Source organism: Dromiciops gliroides, chromosome 2, assembly GCF_019393635.1.
Source record: "Dromiciops gliroides isolate mDroGli1 chromosome 2, mDroGli1.pri, whole genome shotgun sequence".
NCBI lineage: Eukaryota > Metazoa > Chordata > Mammalia > Microbiotheria > Microbiotheriidae > Dromiciops > Dromiciops gliroides.
The window spans coordinates 284,883,723-284,900,374 of record NC_057862.1 but is presented as its reverse complement, the minus strand read 5'-3'; the positions used below and the strand labels follow the sequence as shown (position 1 = coordinate 284,900,374).

General features: G+C 40.7%; 1 pseudogene; it reads right to left on the bottom strand.

Moving 5' to 3' along the window:
* Positions 1–12,739: 12,739 nt before the first annotated feature.
* On the bottom strand, positions 12,740–13,583 carry LOC122744272 (annotated as a pseudogene).
* Positions 13,584–16,652: the final 3,069 nt, after the last annotated feature.

The window sequence follows — 16,652 nt, the reverse complement described above, 5'->3', positions numbered from 1 at the left end:
AATTTTGCAAAAGAATGCTAGACTTCTAGCTATTAATGAATAGGAACAGAAAAGAATATACCTATTTTTTTTTTCAGCAATGCAAGACACTTTCAGAACATTGATTATATATTAGAGCACAGGGGCAGCTAGGTGGCGCAGTGGATAAAGCACCAGCCCTGAATTTAGGAGGACCTGAGTTCAAATTTGGCCTCAGACACTTACTAGCTGTGTGACCCTGGGCAAGTCACTTAACCCCAACTGCCTCACCAAAATATATATATATATATTAGAGCACAAAACCCTCACAAATAAATGTAGAAAGGTAGAAATATTTAACACATCTCTGAATTGCAATGGAATAAAATCATGGTTAATAAAAGGCCACCAGAGAAAGTATTAAGAGTTAATTGGAGACTAAATAATTCTAAAGAATTGATAAGTCAAAGATTAAATTATAGAAACAGTAAATATTTTCATCAGAAATACTAACAACCATGAGAAAACATGCCAAAATTTTGAAAATGCAGCCGAACCAGTGCTTAGGGTAAAATTTATATTCCTAAAATTTTCATCAACAAAAGAGAGAAAACAGATCAATGAATGGATCATGCAACTAAAACCCTAGAAAACCAACAAATTAAAAACCTCAATTAAGTACCAAAATAGAAATCCTGAAAATCGAAAGAGAAATGAACAAAATTGAAAGTAAAAAATAATGAATACAATTAGAAGATGGATTAAAATGCTAATAAACCACTAGCTAATTTGATTTCTAAGAAGAAAGTTGTAATTTATGTTGCCAGTATCAAAAAGGAAAAAAGATGAATTCAAAACAAACTAAAAAGAAATAAAGGAAATATTAGAAATTACTTTGTCCGTTTGAATGTCCAATGAAACTGAATGCCTAAATTAAGTGGATGGATTTTACAAAAATATAAAATGCCAAGTTAAACAGAGCAAGAAATAAAGGATTTAAATCACCCAATCTGGAGGGGAGGGGAGGGGAGTTTAATGAGCCATAAATGAATTTCCCCTCTCCAACCAGAAATAAACAAATGAATGAATGAATGAATGAATAAGCACATAAATCAATGAATGAACAAACAAATGAACCAACCAACCCTTGGACCAGATGAATTTACAAGTGGATTCTATGAAACTTTCGAAGAAAAATTAATTCCAATATTACAGAAACTGTTTGAAAAAATGGGAAATGAAGATTTCTACCAAATTCCTCCTAAGGTACAAATAGGCTCTTGATACCTAAACCAGAAAGAGTGAGAGACAGAAAATTATAGACCACTAACTGCAATGACCATTGACACAAAAACATTAAATAAAGTAATAGCAAAGGAAACTCCAGGAATATGTGACAAAGATTATACACTATAGCCACATTGAGCTAGCAGGTCTAAGTTATGAACTTCCCGCTGCCTCCAAAATGACAGGAATAGTGCCTTTTTTGTCCAGAATGTTGTATCCTTACACTAGATAGACAGACAGACAGATAAATGACTGATAGATAAATGATAGATATACGTGCACATGCCTATATACATACATATATAAATACATATATATGTGTATGTGTGTATGTTTGAGGTATGGCAGATGGATATAATTCTATCTCCATAGCCCTGTCAGAGAGCAGAAATTACCCAATTTCTTTTCTTTTCTTTTTTTTTTTTTTAAGAAATCACCCAATTTCATTGGCATTCCTGGAGCTACCTTTCCCTTCCCCTCCAGTCAGGGAGCTAGTAGTAAAGACACTGCCTTTGGTACTCTTCTCCATAGGGGCAGGTCAGACTTCAGATCACATCTATCTATGATAGCCATAAGTTGTTCTATACATTTAGACAACCCATGTGGACATAACTTTCTTACACTCATAATTTCCAAGTTACATGGAATGAAAAACTTTAAAAATATAGAAACCTGTCAGAAGATTTCAAAATCATATGAAAATAGGATGAGATCCATGCCTGTTAAACTGTTTTTTACTGAGGATGATTCCTTTAGAGGAATAGCTTTCATTCTAATGCTTTTATTTAACTACAAAAAGCAGTCATTTAATCTATTTACACAATAGTCCATAGAACATATTATTAAAGTACAATAGCAGGACAGTGTCTGGTCCCAGTACTGTTACTAGTTAAATTCCATTGAACAAAATGAAGATAAGTTTCCTATCATCACCACCACCATCATTGTTGTTGACATTGTCATCATCATCAGTACATAAGAAGAAGCTCGGTGGCTCAGTGGATAGAGTGCTGGGTCTGAAATCAGGAACACCTGAGTTCAAATCCAACCTCAGACTCTTATCATCTGTCTGACCCTGGTCAAGTCACTTAACCTCTGTTTTGCCTCAGTTTCTTCATTTGTAAAATAGGGATAATAATAGTACCTATTTCCCAAGGTTGTTGCAGGATCAAATGAGATTATAACTGTAAAGTATTTGGCACAGTGCCTGACACATTGTAAGCACTATATAAAGGTTAGCTATCATTATTTATTATGATTATGATTATGGTATACTGGATAAAAATCTGGCCTTGCAGCTGAAAGGACACCTAGACTCTAATCTTGTCTCTGACATATACTGAGGGACTGAAACAAAATACTGAGACTGTGACCCTGGCTGTCATTTAAACTTTCAGTGTTCCAGTCAATGCTCTCAGACTATAACTTACAGAGGAGGTGTTGATCTGCATTGATAAAAGAAGTTCCTCATTGGGGGACTCCTCGACAGATGAAATCACAGGTCGAGCTGGGGAAAACCTGAATCTCATATCATTCTGTCTGCTACTGGGGGTCGTGTCCCAAAGAGGCTTTCAGTGAGCCTACAGGAGATAAACTAATGTATAAATACTTTTCTCTAGTTACAAAAAGCTGTCGTTTTATCAACCTGGTCCATGGTCCTGGGGCCCCAGATTCAGAGATAAAAGATACCTTCAAAGTCATATAATCCACCCCCCCTTACTTGGCAGTTCAGTAAATTGAGACCCAGAAATTTAAAGTGATTTGACTAAAATTACACAGGTAGGGCAGGTAGATGGCAAAGTAGATAGAGTACCAGGCCTGGAGCCAGGAAGACCTGAGTTCAAATCCAGCCTCAGACACTTATTAGCTGTGTGATTCTGGGCAATTCACTTAACCTTATTTGCCTCAGTTTCCTCATCTGTGAAATGAGCTGGAGAAGGAAATGGCCAACCACTCCAGTATCTTTACCAAGAAAACCCCAAATAGGGTCGAAGAGAATCAGACACAACTGAAAACAACTGAACAATGACACCAATAGCACTTTACCATTTACAAAATGCTTTGTTTACAATAATTGCTGTGATGTCAGCAGTGAAGAAGTTGCCCAAGGTTAGTGTCAGAACTGAGGCTAGGCATCCTCACGCCCAGTCCAGAGTTATAGCTGTGTCAGCTTGGTGACCTAGAGGTGGAGTTAGAAACACCAGAATTCAAATCCTGCTTCAGACACTTACTACCTATGTGACCATAGGCAAGTCACTGAACCTTTCCCAGCCTCAGGTTCCTCCTCTGTGTAATGGGGATCATAACAGCACCTATATCACAGGATTGTGGAAAAGATCAAATGAGATAAGATATCTGTGTAATGTCAGTCGAGGAAGGAATGAAGGAAACAAGCATTTATTTCTGGAGCAGGTGCCAGAGATTGTACCAAGCACTTTATAATTATCTCATTTGCTCCTCATAACAGCCCCGGGAGCTAGGTGCTATTATTATCATGCCCATTGTACAATTAAAGAAACGAAGGTTTGGTGACTTTCCCAGTCATGCAGCTAGTAAGTATTTGAGGTCAGACTTGAATTGGATGCACATGCATAACCCACATCTGATTGCTTACTGCTTCAGGGAGGGGGAAGGGAGGGAAGGAAGGAGAGAGAAAATTTGGAACTCAAAACTATGAATAAAAATGTTTATTTTTTTTTTAAATATTTGACTTGGAGTCATCCTAACTCTAGATCCAGTGCTCCATCCACTTTGCCATTCTCTCTTTGGTTTAGAGGTTGAACTAAATGATTTTAAGGGGCCTATCTACTCCAATTCCTATTATTCTGACTCACTGGTATCTTTCTACTTGTTCCCTGGGACTCTGTCATCCTAAGGGAGTTTGTCCACTGACTCCCAGAGGAAAGGAAGAAAGTACTGAAGATCTCTGGTGACTGTCCTCAAACGCTCCAGCAGCCTAAGCAGCAGCTTTGAAATGACGCTGGGTTGCAGCAGCTGGAGCTGTGAAGGAGAGAGATTATCTTCTGTCTGTAGACCTCGTGCTATTTATAATCTGACTAGGAATCTTTTTTTCCCCCTGACATCTAATTCGCTGTAGGTTTCTCTGGGCGAGGCAGAGCAAGCAAAGCCCCACAAGCCCTTTCTTTGCTTGTTTAGTCTTGCTAACAATGCTTCTTGGAGCTCCAGTTCATAGGAGCTACTGAGCCCAACCCTGAATTTTAATTTCCCCCTCATCTGAATTTCCCCTCACCTGTTAAGAGCTGGAGTTGGACCTCCACCCTTAGTAATTATTAATTTCTATCAAACATTTAAACATCATGAAATAAATTCAAAGCCCCAAGAGCCAAGATATTTAAAGGCAAGTCTCCTGCAACACATTGCTGCAATGTTTTTTCCCCTACCCAAATGTCTCTGCTACAAAAAAAAAAAAAATTTGTGATAGAAATTCTGCATTCAGCTTGATGACTGCCTGAAACCATAACTAATTCTTTCTTTCTTTCTTTCTTTCTTTCTTTCTTTCTTTCTTTCTTTCTTTCTTTCTTTCTTTCTTTCTTTCTTTCTTTCTTTCTTTCTTTCTTTTCTTTTTCTTTTTTTGGTGAGGCAATTGGGGTTAAGTGACTTGCCCAGGGTCACACAGCTAGTGTCAAGTGTCTGAAGCCGGATTTGAACTCAGGTCCTCCTGAATCCAGGACCAGTACTCTATCCACTGTGTCACCTAGCTGCCCCCTTAACTAATTCTTTTCTTTTTTTCTTTTTTGCGGGGCAATGGGGGTTAAGTGACTTGCCCAGGGTCACACAGCTAGTAAGTGTCAAGTGTCTGAGGCCGGATTTGAACTCAGGAACTCCTGAATCCAGGGCCGGTGCTTTATCCACTGCGCCACCTAGCCGCCCCCTTAACTAATTCTTAATGAGATATTGTTGCTGTTTTGTACTAAACATGGACTTAAAGTTACCAAAAATCAACCATTGTGTAGTGGGAGGTGTGTTATACTTAGAAGGGGGAGATGAATTCCATCCCTGACGTTGAAACTGGCCTGTGTGACCTTAGGTAAATCCTGGGCTATCTCTGAGCTCCCATAAAATGAGGAGATTAAGTGATTTCTGAGGTCCATTTTCTCTGCTGACACTTTATGTTTCTAAACTCCCTTTCTGTATGCAGTGATTCAGATGGTGGTCAAGTCATTTAACCTGTGAAACAAAGCCAGAACTAGGGTAGAGCAATTAGCACTTGGTCCCAAGGTGGGAAAATTGCCTCAGGGAAAGAAATTGAGAAGTGGCTGATGGAACTTCTACTTCTCTAAGGAATTAGGAGGGGCAGGAAGTTCAATCAGGAAGACCTGTGTTGTTCAATGTCAGAATAATGAGAGCAGGGGTTGGAATAGGCACCTTGGGTTAGGGGGAAGGGAAGCCATTCTGCTGAGTTCCCAGCTCTGTCCTGGAGGAAAGTGGGGAGGAGATGGAGAAAGGGCAGAGGATTTCATTGGAATGATCTGAGTTCCAGCCTGGCCTAGGGAAGAAGGGGCTGGGGCTGGCCTATACCAGGGGAAGTCTTCTCAGTGTGAATAGCAAGTAGTCTAGGCTCCCAAGCAATGAAATGGGGAGAATAAGGGGGCAAAGCCTCAGTGTGACATCTATACCATCCACACATAACCATTAGAGCAGGTCCAGGCTTCTGATCCTTCTAGAGTTGGGAGCCAGTTCAAAGTAGGCAGTGAGAGGCAATTGTGTATATTTTCAGCACGTGCTTTTACACCTTGGAAATCAGCAAATGCTATATGAGTTTGATATATTGTTTTGTTGATTGTCTAAGCCTGGGGTGGTCAAACTATCACATCCGGCAGAGTGGTTTTTACAGTTTTAAACAAAGTTTTATTGTATTTTAAAATGTAAAAAACATTCAAGTTCCAGAACTACAGAAATAGAAGGAAGCTGGATTTGGCCGTAGGTCTATAGTATACTGATGTCAGGTCTATACTTAAGAAAGAAAATGTTAATAATACATATCAAACCAGGGCAGCTAGGTGATGCACTGGCCCTGGATTCAGGAGGACCTGAGTTCAAATCTGACCTCAGACACTTGACACTTACTAGCTGTGTGACCCTGGGCAAGTCACTTAACCCTCATTGCTCTGCAATAATAACAATAACAATAACAATAATAATAATAATACATATCAAACTTTAAAATATGTGGGTATATTTTCCCCCCAGAGAGCTGGTTGTTAAATATTTACCAGCTCCTTCCCAAGTAAGGGAGTTAAGTTTGGGGCCAGGATATGCTCGGGAAGAACTGAGAATTTCCCCTTGTCTCTTGATTGCAGTTGAGAGATGGGATGAAGACCAGTGTTCAGAAAGGGTTGGAAACCTCTGTCCTTTCTCAGAAGGACATATCTCAGCAACCTGGCTGAGCAAGTGCTGGAGTAGGAGTGCAGAAGACCTGTTTTCTAACCCCCAATCTGCTACTAACTCTGGAACTCTGTTTCCAGACAAATGGACAAAATTATTTCTAAGGTTCCTTTCCACCTCTAATATTCTGTGAGTTATGAGATTTGGGTTTTGTGGGACTCTAACTTAGCCTCAGTCTCAGTAAGAATTTAATGAGCCCTTTATATCCTTGGCCAAGTCACTTTTCTCTGGAACCTCGGTGTTTTTCTGTAAAACTGGAAGAGTGAAAGTTCTATTGACTGTTTTCTTAGGCATACAGTAGCTAGAACACTGGGGCTGGAATCAAGAAGACCTGAGTTCCCATGTGACCTTAGACATTTATTAGCTGTGTAACTTTAGACAAGCCACTTAACTCTTGTCTGCCCCAGTTGTCTCATCTAATAAATGGGGATAATAATAGCACCTATCTCTCAGGGTTGTTGTCAGGGTAAAATTAGATGAGAGGTGTAAAAAATCTTGCAAACCTTCAAGTATTATAGAAATGCCAGCTATTATTATTCAATTGTTAAAATGCCAACATAAAAGTCCATGTTTCCAAAAGGCTCCCCTTACTTTCCAGGGCAAAACTGACAGTCATTCGTGGTGGTCACACTGAGCCATCTGGAACTTTTCCCATTCCTGTTCACAGGACCCTAGATTTAGAACTAGATGAGACCTTAGAGGTCATCTAGTCAAACCTTCTCATTTTACAGATGATGAAACTGAGGCACAGAGCTATTAAGTCACACAGATACAAGTAGTCAATGGCCGAACTGGGACTCAGTCCCCAAGTACAGCACTCCTTACATTGTACTGTTCAGGTACCAGGATGTGGTTGGGGGCAGGGAAGGTGCAACTTGGGATAAGGAGGAAAGAAATGAGGAAATAGCCCAAACACTGGGGACAAGTTAAAAAGGAAATGGGATATATGGTACAAGGCTGGGACTAAGGAGAGAGTAGAGAATAGAGAAATAGGATGTATGGGGCCGTCTGGATCTCTGAAAGGACTATTGTGAGGAATTAAATGCCCTAACCTGCAGGCTAGAGAACACAACATTTGGGTCCCTAAGAAGAATAGAGGTTAGGCAGGGGGAATGCTAAGAAAATCTGATAATAGCTGGGTCACAGAAGGTGTTGGCAGACCTTGGAGTATTCTCTGTCCATTAGCTTGGAACTTCCCTCTCTAAATAAAAGGACCCCAGTGATTACTCATTATGGTCTCCTGACCTTTCTCATTGTAGCAGGTCTCACTCAGCCTTTCCCATCCATGTCTGGCATCAATAACTCAACTCCCTTGTGGCACCCCGCAAGGTAAAGAAGAAAAGAGATCTTAGGATTAACAGCTAGAAGGGAACTTTTGGAATCATCTAGTCCTGACTAAAAGTGCTATGGGACTGTGATCCAATATTATTTTCTTTAAAAATGAGGAAATTTAGTCCCAGAAGGGAAAAGTGACTTGCCCACAGTCATGCAGGTAAGAGTATCAAAACTAGTGTTTGAATATAGGTCCTTAAATTCCACATGCAGTGTTCTTTCCTGAAAATTGATTCCTGTTTCTAAAATGGATGATGCTGGACGCTGGCACTCTCCAGACATTTTCCCCTTCTTTAGCAGTCTGAAAGAAAGGAGAGAAATTAGGACAAAATTTTGATATGTGAAAGTTTTAAAGAAAAAATCCATCTGTTATATCTTCCAAGCTATGCCCAGCAGACTTTGACCTTTCTAGTCACTATGTTACAAGCAAATCTATAGTCATTTCCTCTAGTACTGTGGGAGTTTTGTGCTTAGACGCTCTGTGACAGTGGAGATGGACGTGAACTGGAAGACCTGGGTTCTCTTCCAGGCTCTGCCCCTGATTTGTCGATCATCTAGAACAGGTTCCCTGGGGCTTAGTTTCCTCATCTATAAAATGAGGGTTTAGACTAGGTGATCTCTAAGATTCCCTTCAACTGTAGGGTCCTATGATACTTGTTCAGTCAGTTCAGTCATGACTGACTCTTTGTGACCCCATTTGCAGTTTTCTTGTGTAATGATTGGAGTGACTCCACCAGCTGGAGAGTTACTGTAGGAAAGCTCTGCCATGAGGAGAAGGCGTCTGAGGGCAAGACATGTGGCTTTTCTTTGGCATCAGGAAGTGACGTTTGCTCGTGGGTACTGTCTATCAAAGCTACCAGCCAATTAGCTTGGAGCTGTGTGTGCATGTGGATGGGATGTTCCCAGTTTCACAGGAGGCTTGTGGGAGGAAGAAGGGGTGAGGCTGGCTCTCTCTCTTGTGCTCTTTCATCAGGACTCTCATGGAGAGTGGAGCAGAAGACGCTGACTCCCCAAGATAGACAGCTGAATTTAGGCCTTTCTCTCTATTCACCAAATTCTTATTCTCCTTAATAAATGCTTAAGAGTCTAACTCTTGCAAAAGCTTATAATTTATTGGCAACCACTCATTAGATATTTTAGACAGACTAGCTAGAATATTAGCCCCCTTACACTTGGCAGATACTGGAGTGGGTTGCTATTTCCTTCTCCAGATCATTTTCCAAATGAAGAAACTGACGCAAATATATACATTTTGAGCTAGGGGCTCAGGGCAAACATAAACATTTGCCTTTGATCTGAACTTGAGTCAGTTAAGGACTACTTTTGGCTGGCACATAAGTGATAATTCTATCTATCCCATCAGCTTGCTTGGCTGATGCAACCTCAACATTCAGGATTATAGGAGCCTAGTCACTGGCCCTTAACAAAGGGATTACACTGACATTGGAGGCTCAAACTGATGATGGAAGAGAAAAGAAAAAAAAATCCCTAAACCCCTTAGGATGCTTCCTTGGACCCTCAGGGCATATGTAGCAGTCTGGTTATCAGAAAGCATTGGATTCAGTCTAGTTTCCAATTTCCATTTCACTTTTCCTTTGCTTCCAGGAGAATCATGATGACATGTAAGGGAAATGAAATGGAGAGAATATGGAACTTGGGAAGACATTTTGCAACTGGTTCCAGGTAGCTAAGCATATTATTGGGAAAAATTTTTTTTTTCAATTGGCTGTATAGCTGAAACACTCAGTTCTCAAAAAGCCAAGTCAGCTTCAGTCATCAATTTGTCTCATTTGTGTCTGAAGGGGTTTGGTGATTCTTTTACTCATGGCATTGGTCACCACCTAGGAAGAGAAAGGGTATATTGAGGACTTCTTTGACTCTGAGACCATATGGCTCCTGAGAAATAAGCCTGGTTACTTGGCTTTTTTCATTCATTCCTTTCTGTTCTAGGTATAGGGAATGGAGTCCTCAACTATGGGGAGCAAACCAAAGGAATCTGAGACTTGGAAACTAAGCTGGATATTGTAGCCAATCTAACAATGATACTCCAAAGAGCAATCTTCAAGAGAAACTTTCTAGACCTATGTCAAGGAAAGCTGAAATGTGAACTCTACAGGCAGCAATGGATGTCACCTTTGGCTATGAATTTGGTAGGACCAATGCTATGTAAGGACTAAGCTATGTTTTACACCTACTCCCCAAGGAGCAAGTTTTAGGAAAGACTAAGCCCTCAAGATAATAGGGAAAATGTTTGTACTATGTGATTGCTATATCTTTGAAATAAATATTCCTTTGTAAAAGCCACCCAGTATTAAATGATCAAATGGAGATGGAGCCTAGTCACTGGCCCTTAACAAAGGGATTACACTGACATTGGAGGCTCAAACTGATGATGGAAGAGAAAAGAAAAAAAAAATCCCTAAACCCCTCAGGATGCTTCCCTGGACCCTCAGGGCATATGTAGCAGTCTGGTTATCAGAGAGCATTGGATTCAGTCTAGTTTCCAATTTCCATTTCACTTTTCCTTTGGAGAATTTTACTGTGGGAATGAAAGATCTCATTTATTTCAGGAGTGGCTACTCTCTCTTCTCCAGTCCCACTAGACTTTGGAACACCTGAAAGAGACCACATGCATAGATAAAAGAACCCTGAGAATCAGTGACAGAGTCAGTGCACAAACTATATTTGTCTTCTGGTCCGAAGGACCTTTCCTCATTCCTGACCATCATGAATGAACCATCAGGCTCCCCACAAAGGGGTAAGGCATTCTGACAAGTACTCAAGGAAGCTGACACAGACCAGTCTGCCCAGGGGTATCTTGTGTAGAAATCATGAAAATGCTAGCTGTGAATAATTCTGGTACCTTACACCTGGCTCAATATTCAAGACTCACTTAGGGAGACTAGGATAGAGCAGTGTAGTGGCAAAAATATGATATGGAGTCAAGTCCCGTGTTCAAATATGAGCTCTGCTGCTTACTAGATATATGATCTAACTATGTGACATTTAATTCCTTCATCCATAAATGAAAGAGTTGCACCAGATCATTTTAAAAGTTTCTCTGAGGTCCAAATACTATGATTCTATGAAGTTATTTCTTTGCAGTCTGAGGAAATTCCTAAGCTTTGCAAAAGAAGGTGGAAGTCAGAGTAGCTGGGCATGAAGGATGTCAGGTACAATAAGATTCCTATTCAGAGAAGGAGGAATGAAGAAGACCATGTCAAAGTGATCCACTAGTTCTTGTATGAATACAACTGACCTTTGCAGTGAAGTCAACTGAGGGAACCAGTACTATTTCTGCCAGCCCTAGGCAGTAATCAGGCAGCTGATGTGTTTGTACATCAAGGTCAAGTCTGCTTTCCTTTTCTCAGGCCAGATGTCACTCCCCTCATCTGACCCCCAGGGAGGTACTGTGCCTGCTGTTCCCAATCATATGATGAGAAACTGGGGTTTGCCTCTCTGGAATTTAAAGGGTTTAAAGTTGGAAGTCACCTTAATGATCATCTAATCTAACTCCTTTTCATAGATGGATCCAAAAAGTTGGAACCATTAAGTGTCCAGAGTTACATAGCTACATACAGAGGTATGCTGGTAATTGTTTAACAACCAGCAGAGTAGAGGAAATGTATGCAAAACTTACCCCTAAATTTAATCTACATTATTAACATTTTCTCATCATTTTATTTCATGTAGACAATCAGCCAAAGAATAAACTGAGTCCTAATTTGTAGCATGTGTTGACTTCTGAGGCGAAATGCTCACACTGGAAGTTTAACAATTGGCTCTTGAGCTAGCTTCAGCATACCGCTTTGTAGTAAATAGCAGATCATTTGGCATTTGAATCCAGAGTCTCTGAGTCAAAATTTAGCTCTATTTCCACAGTACCATGACTTTTATTCTTCACTAGACCCTTGAGAGAAGTACAGATGAGTATGGCAGGACTCCTGTTCTAGTCTAATCTAGCAAGGATAATTCATGTATATGAATAAGTGATAGAAAACAGAATAATTCCATTCAGTAAACATCTCCTAAGAACCTACTATATAAGACCAAGACCTTGCACTGGATACTTGGGGAAAACGAAGACAAAAATGAAACTATTCCTGCCCTTAAAGAATTTGCATTATTCTGGAGGGATACAATATGTACATGATGACTGGATTGTAAGATCAAGTTGAGTTAGCATTGTGAGGCCCACAGTCAGAAAAATTAACCAGCTCTTATTTTTTGTCTTTTCTTCTCCACCAGCCTTCACTCTCTCCTTCAGAGCCATCTGGGTCCAGTGGCAAGATATATATCAGCACAATTGGAGATAGCCCTGGATGTTTAAGGCCTTTGGGGTGAAGTGACTTGCCCAGAGTCACACAGCCAGTAAGTGTCTGAGGTGAGAGTTTAACTCAAGTCCTCCCCACTTCAGGACCAATGCTCTATCTACTGTGCCACCTAGCTGCCCCTAACATCCTCTTAGACTGCCTTAAAGGAGACAGTCTCCAGGAATCCTGCTGAACTGTGAAAGGCTTAAATAACAGGCAGAGGAGGGGTGTTTTATACTGGAGGTAAGGAGGAAGCACCAAGAACTAAGTAACAGAATGGCAAGGTCTGCCCTGTGCTTTAATCAAATTCCTTTGGTAGAGTATGGAAGATAGATTGAAAAGGTATAATGTTTTAATTTGTATAACATATCCTTACAAAAAATATCCTTTTTTTTTAAGCAAGCATACTTCAGTTTATTCATTGTTTATATAAAAAAAAAATCTTATGTGGTTGCCACAGCAGCTTCCTGGGTCCTCTGGACAGACACCCAAGTGTGAGTCTTCACAAGATGGTCGGTGAATTCCTGATAGGGAGATTTAGTAATCACAGTCTCCTTCCACAGGTCTGGGGTTAGGTAGCTGTATGTTTTGGAGATGGCATTGGAGGTAGCTTTAGCAAAATTGCCCAGAGTGGCAGTACAGCCCCTTGCAGAAGTGTAGCAGTCATCAATTCCGGCCATCATCTTAGACACAGGAGCTGAGACAATGCCAGTACCTCGAGGGGTGGGGATCAGGCACCGAAACCAATCCACAGCACCCAGTGACTTTGCAGGTGAGGCTTGCCAATTTTATTCCCCCAGTAGCCACGTTTCACAGAAATGATGGAAATCTGGGCCAGAATGATAGCATCATGAATAGCTGTGACTACTGCCTTCGAGCACTTGACACCCAAACCAACATGGCCATTGTAGTTGCCAGTGGCCACAAAAGCCTTAAACCTGGTATGTTGTCCAGCTCTAGTTTGTTTCTGAACAGGCATGATCTTCAGAACCTCATCCTTCAATGAAGACCCCAAGAAGAAATCTATGATCCCAGACTCTTTAATAGGAAGGGAGAAAAGATAGATCTCCTCCAAAAACTTGATTTTCATGTCCTTGACTAGTTGGCCCAGCTTGGTGACAGGAACCTACTCCTTATCTTCGGCCTTTCCTCCTCGGCCCCATGGCCAAAGCCCCTACCTCAACCTCGGCCCCCACTGCTGAAGCCACCATGGAAACTCCCTCAGCCTCTGACTCAAAGGCCCTCAGGGCCTCCAGCTCCTCCCACAGCACCAGCATCTTCTGCCATTTGGTGTTCATAAGAAGTAGAAGCACAAATAATATCCTTACAAAAGAATTAAAATTCTGTAAGTTATTTGAAGAGGAAGAAAGCATTAGCATCTAGAGGTTGGAAGGTGAGGCAGTAATACCTCACAGAGGAGAGAACACTTGGACTGACCCTTGAAGGAATACAAAGCTTCTGAGGCACTGAAAGGAGGAAGGTGTGTGTTCCGGGCACAGGGGATGATTTGTGTGAGGTGGAATGCCAAAGTTGGGCGGAACCTCTAGTACCCCATGTGGGCTGGAACTTAAAGCTTGTGAAGATGAAAGCTTTCATAGGAATGGGAATTTAGGGAAGTTTTCATAAAAGATTCAGACAAGTCAATGAATGCTGAAACTAATAGATCTTCATTCAATACTTAAGTCACTGAAAGTTTAAAAATGAGATCTGAAAGTAAAGGTAAGATTGTAGTAACAGTGAGAGAAGACTATAGCAGAGAGCTCATGAAAGCTTGGGCTTAGTGGCCTTTAGGCTATACTAAAGGAAGGAAGAAAGGAGGTGACAGCAGTCCTATGGAGAAGCTGCCCTCAAATTTGGCACATCCTGCAAAGCAAAGGGAGGTCCAGATAGGGTACCAGGATGGCTCAGTAATGCTGGTGAGGTTCTTAAGGTTTGTGGCAAATAGCTGGGTTCTCATTCAGAGGCATCTGATTGGTTTGCCATTTCTAAAATCATAGGCAAAGGAGACCCTGGGGATTGGTCACACTACACAGATGTTCTAGTATAGAAGATTCTGGGAAAAGGAAGGGCTTTCAGGAAGGGGAAGGAAGCTGATCTAGGGCAAGAGACAATTTGTTACAAAGAGAGGTTAGATTCAAAAAGCCAAAGAGGTTTTTTGGACAGTCACAAGGGATAATAAGATTAAAAATGTGGGTCAGCCAAGTTGCCAAGCATCTTAAAATTTCAAACTGAGAATTTGTATTTTATCCTTGAAGAAATAGGGAGCCATTGAAGATTTCTGATCAGGGGAGTGCTATGATAAGAACTCTGACTTAGAAAGATTATTTTGGCCATTGTTTTAGAGGGTGGATTAAAGAGAGGATAGGAAGAGTCCTGAAAATTATAACCAGAACTTTCATTCAAATAATGCTTTATAGTTATATATGTAATCAGGGGTTGAACAAAGTCTCTTTAAAACTGTCCTTCCTGGGGCAGCTAGATGGCACAGTGGATAGAGCACTGGCCCTGGAGTCAGGAGTACCTGAGTTCAAATCCGGCTTCAGACACTTAACACTTACTAGCTGTGTGACCCTGGGCAAGTCACTTAGCCTCAATTGCCTCACTAAAAAACAAAACAAAACAAAAACAAAAAAAACTGTCCTTCCTGATTCTGGGAGGAATGCTTGTGAACTTAGAGAACCCGACCCCACCACGATGGGAGGGAAAACTCCTTAATCCATTTGAGAGCATTATGGGAACTTCACACATTGTTACAGGGTTTTTGGAAAAGTCTTTCAATACCTCCTCTACACATACATTTGTTCCTCCCAGCAGCTATGGGAGATAAGTAGTACAATGATTATTATCCCCATTTTATGGATAAGGAAACTGAGACTCAGAAAGGAAAATGGACTTTCCCAAAATCGCACAACTAATAAATAAGTAACAGACAGGGCTCAGACCCAACTCTTCTGACTTCAAACTAAAAGCAAATTTGTGTTAAGTACAATAATAGAAGTGAAAGTAAAGTTCTTGGTGGGGGGGGGAGGGGAGGTTCAAAAGAGGGAGGAATCTCTTGGTGGGGAGTGTGGAGTTTAAGGAAAGATTTCATATGAAAGAAAAAGTAGCATTTGAGGGATGGATGGAAACTATGTAGTTTCATGTTGCCACTGGTGATAATGTCCTTATGGTGAATTAGTTCAGAGCCACTTGATGTAAAGGGAGGAGAAATGAAGTTGAAGGCCTAGGTCTGACTCCCAGAACTGTTACTTGTTAAATGCATGACCTTTCACAAGTCTTTCTGAGTCTCAGTTTCCTCATCTGAAAAAAGTACTCTAAAAATTTGACTAAATGGCCTCTAGACTTTCTTACATCCATGACTGCCATTCCTTACAGAGACCTTTATCAGAGAAACTTGCTACAAAGATATTTTCTCCAATTATTTGTTTCCCTTCTAATTTTAACTATTGTATTTGTGCAATTTTTTTTTTCATCTTATGGAATCAGAATTGTTCATTTTATCTTCTAAAATCCTCTCCCTCTTTTGTTTGGTAATGAACTTTTCCCTTATCCATATATTTGAAAGATAATTTCTTCCCTGCTTCTCTAATTTGTTTATGATGTCACCATTAGTGTCTAAATAGTGTAACTATTTGGAGCTTTTTTTTGATATATGCTGTGTGAGATGTTGGTCCATTCCTGTCAGAATGTTTTCCAGTTTTCCTAGCTTTTTTTCCCCCTCCATAGAGAGTTCTGACCCTAGTAACTAGGACATTTGGAATTACCAAATACTAGGCTTATGTTTGTTTGCTTCTGTATGTTGTGAACCTAATTTGTTCTGTTGAGTGACTTCTCTATTTTTGGGGGGTAGGGGAATGGGAGTTAAGTGACTTGCCCAGGGTCACACAGCTACTAAGTGTCAAGTGTCTGAGGCTGGATTTGAACTCAGGTCCTCTAGGATCCAGGGCCGGTGCTTTATCTACTGCACCACCTAGCTGCCCCAACCTCTCTATTTCTTAACCAGCACCAAATCATTTTGATGACCATTGCTTTATAATATAGTTTGATATCTGATCATCTTAGGCCCCCTACCTTTCCACTTGTTATCATTATTTCCCTTGAGATTATTGAGCTTTTGTTCGTCCAGATGCATTTTACTATTATTATTATTTTTTTTTTTAGTGAGGCAATTGGGGTTAAGTGACTTGCCCAGGGTCACACAGCCAGCAAGTGCCAAGTGTCTGAGGCCGGACCCGAACTCAGGCACTCCTGACTCCAGGGCCAGTGCTCCATCCACTGCGCCACCTAGCTGCCCCTACTATTATTTTTTCTAGCTATATAAAGTAATTCTTTGGTAGTTTGATGGTAGAACATGGA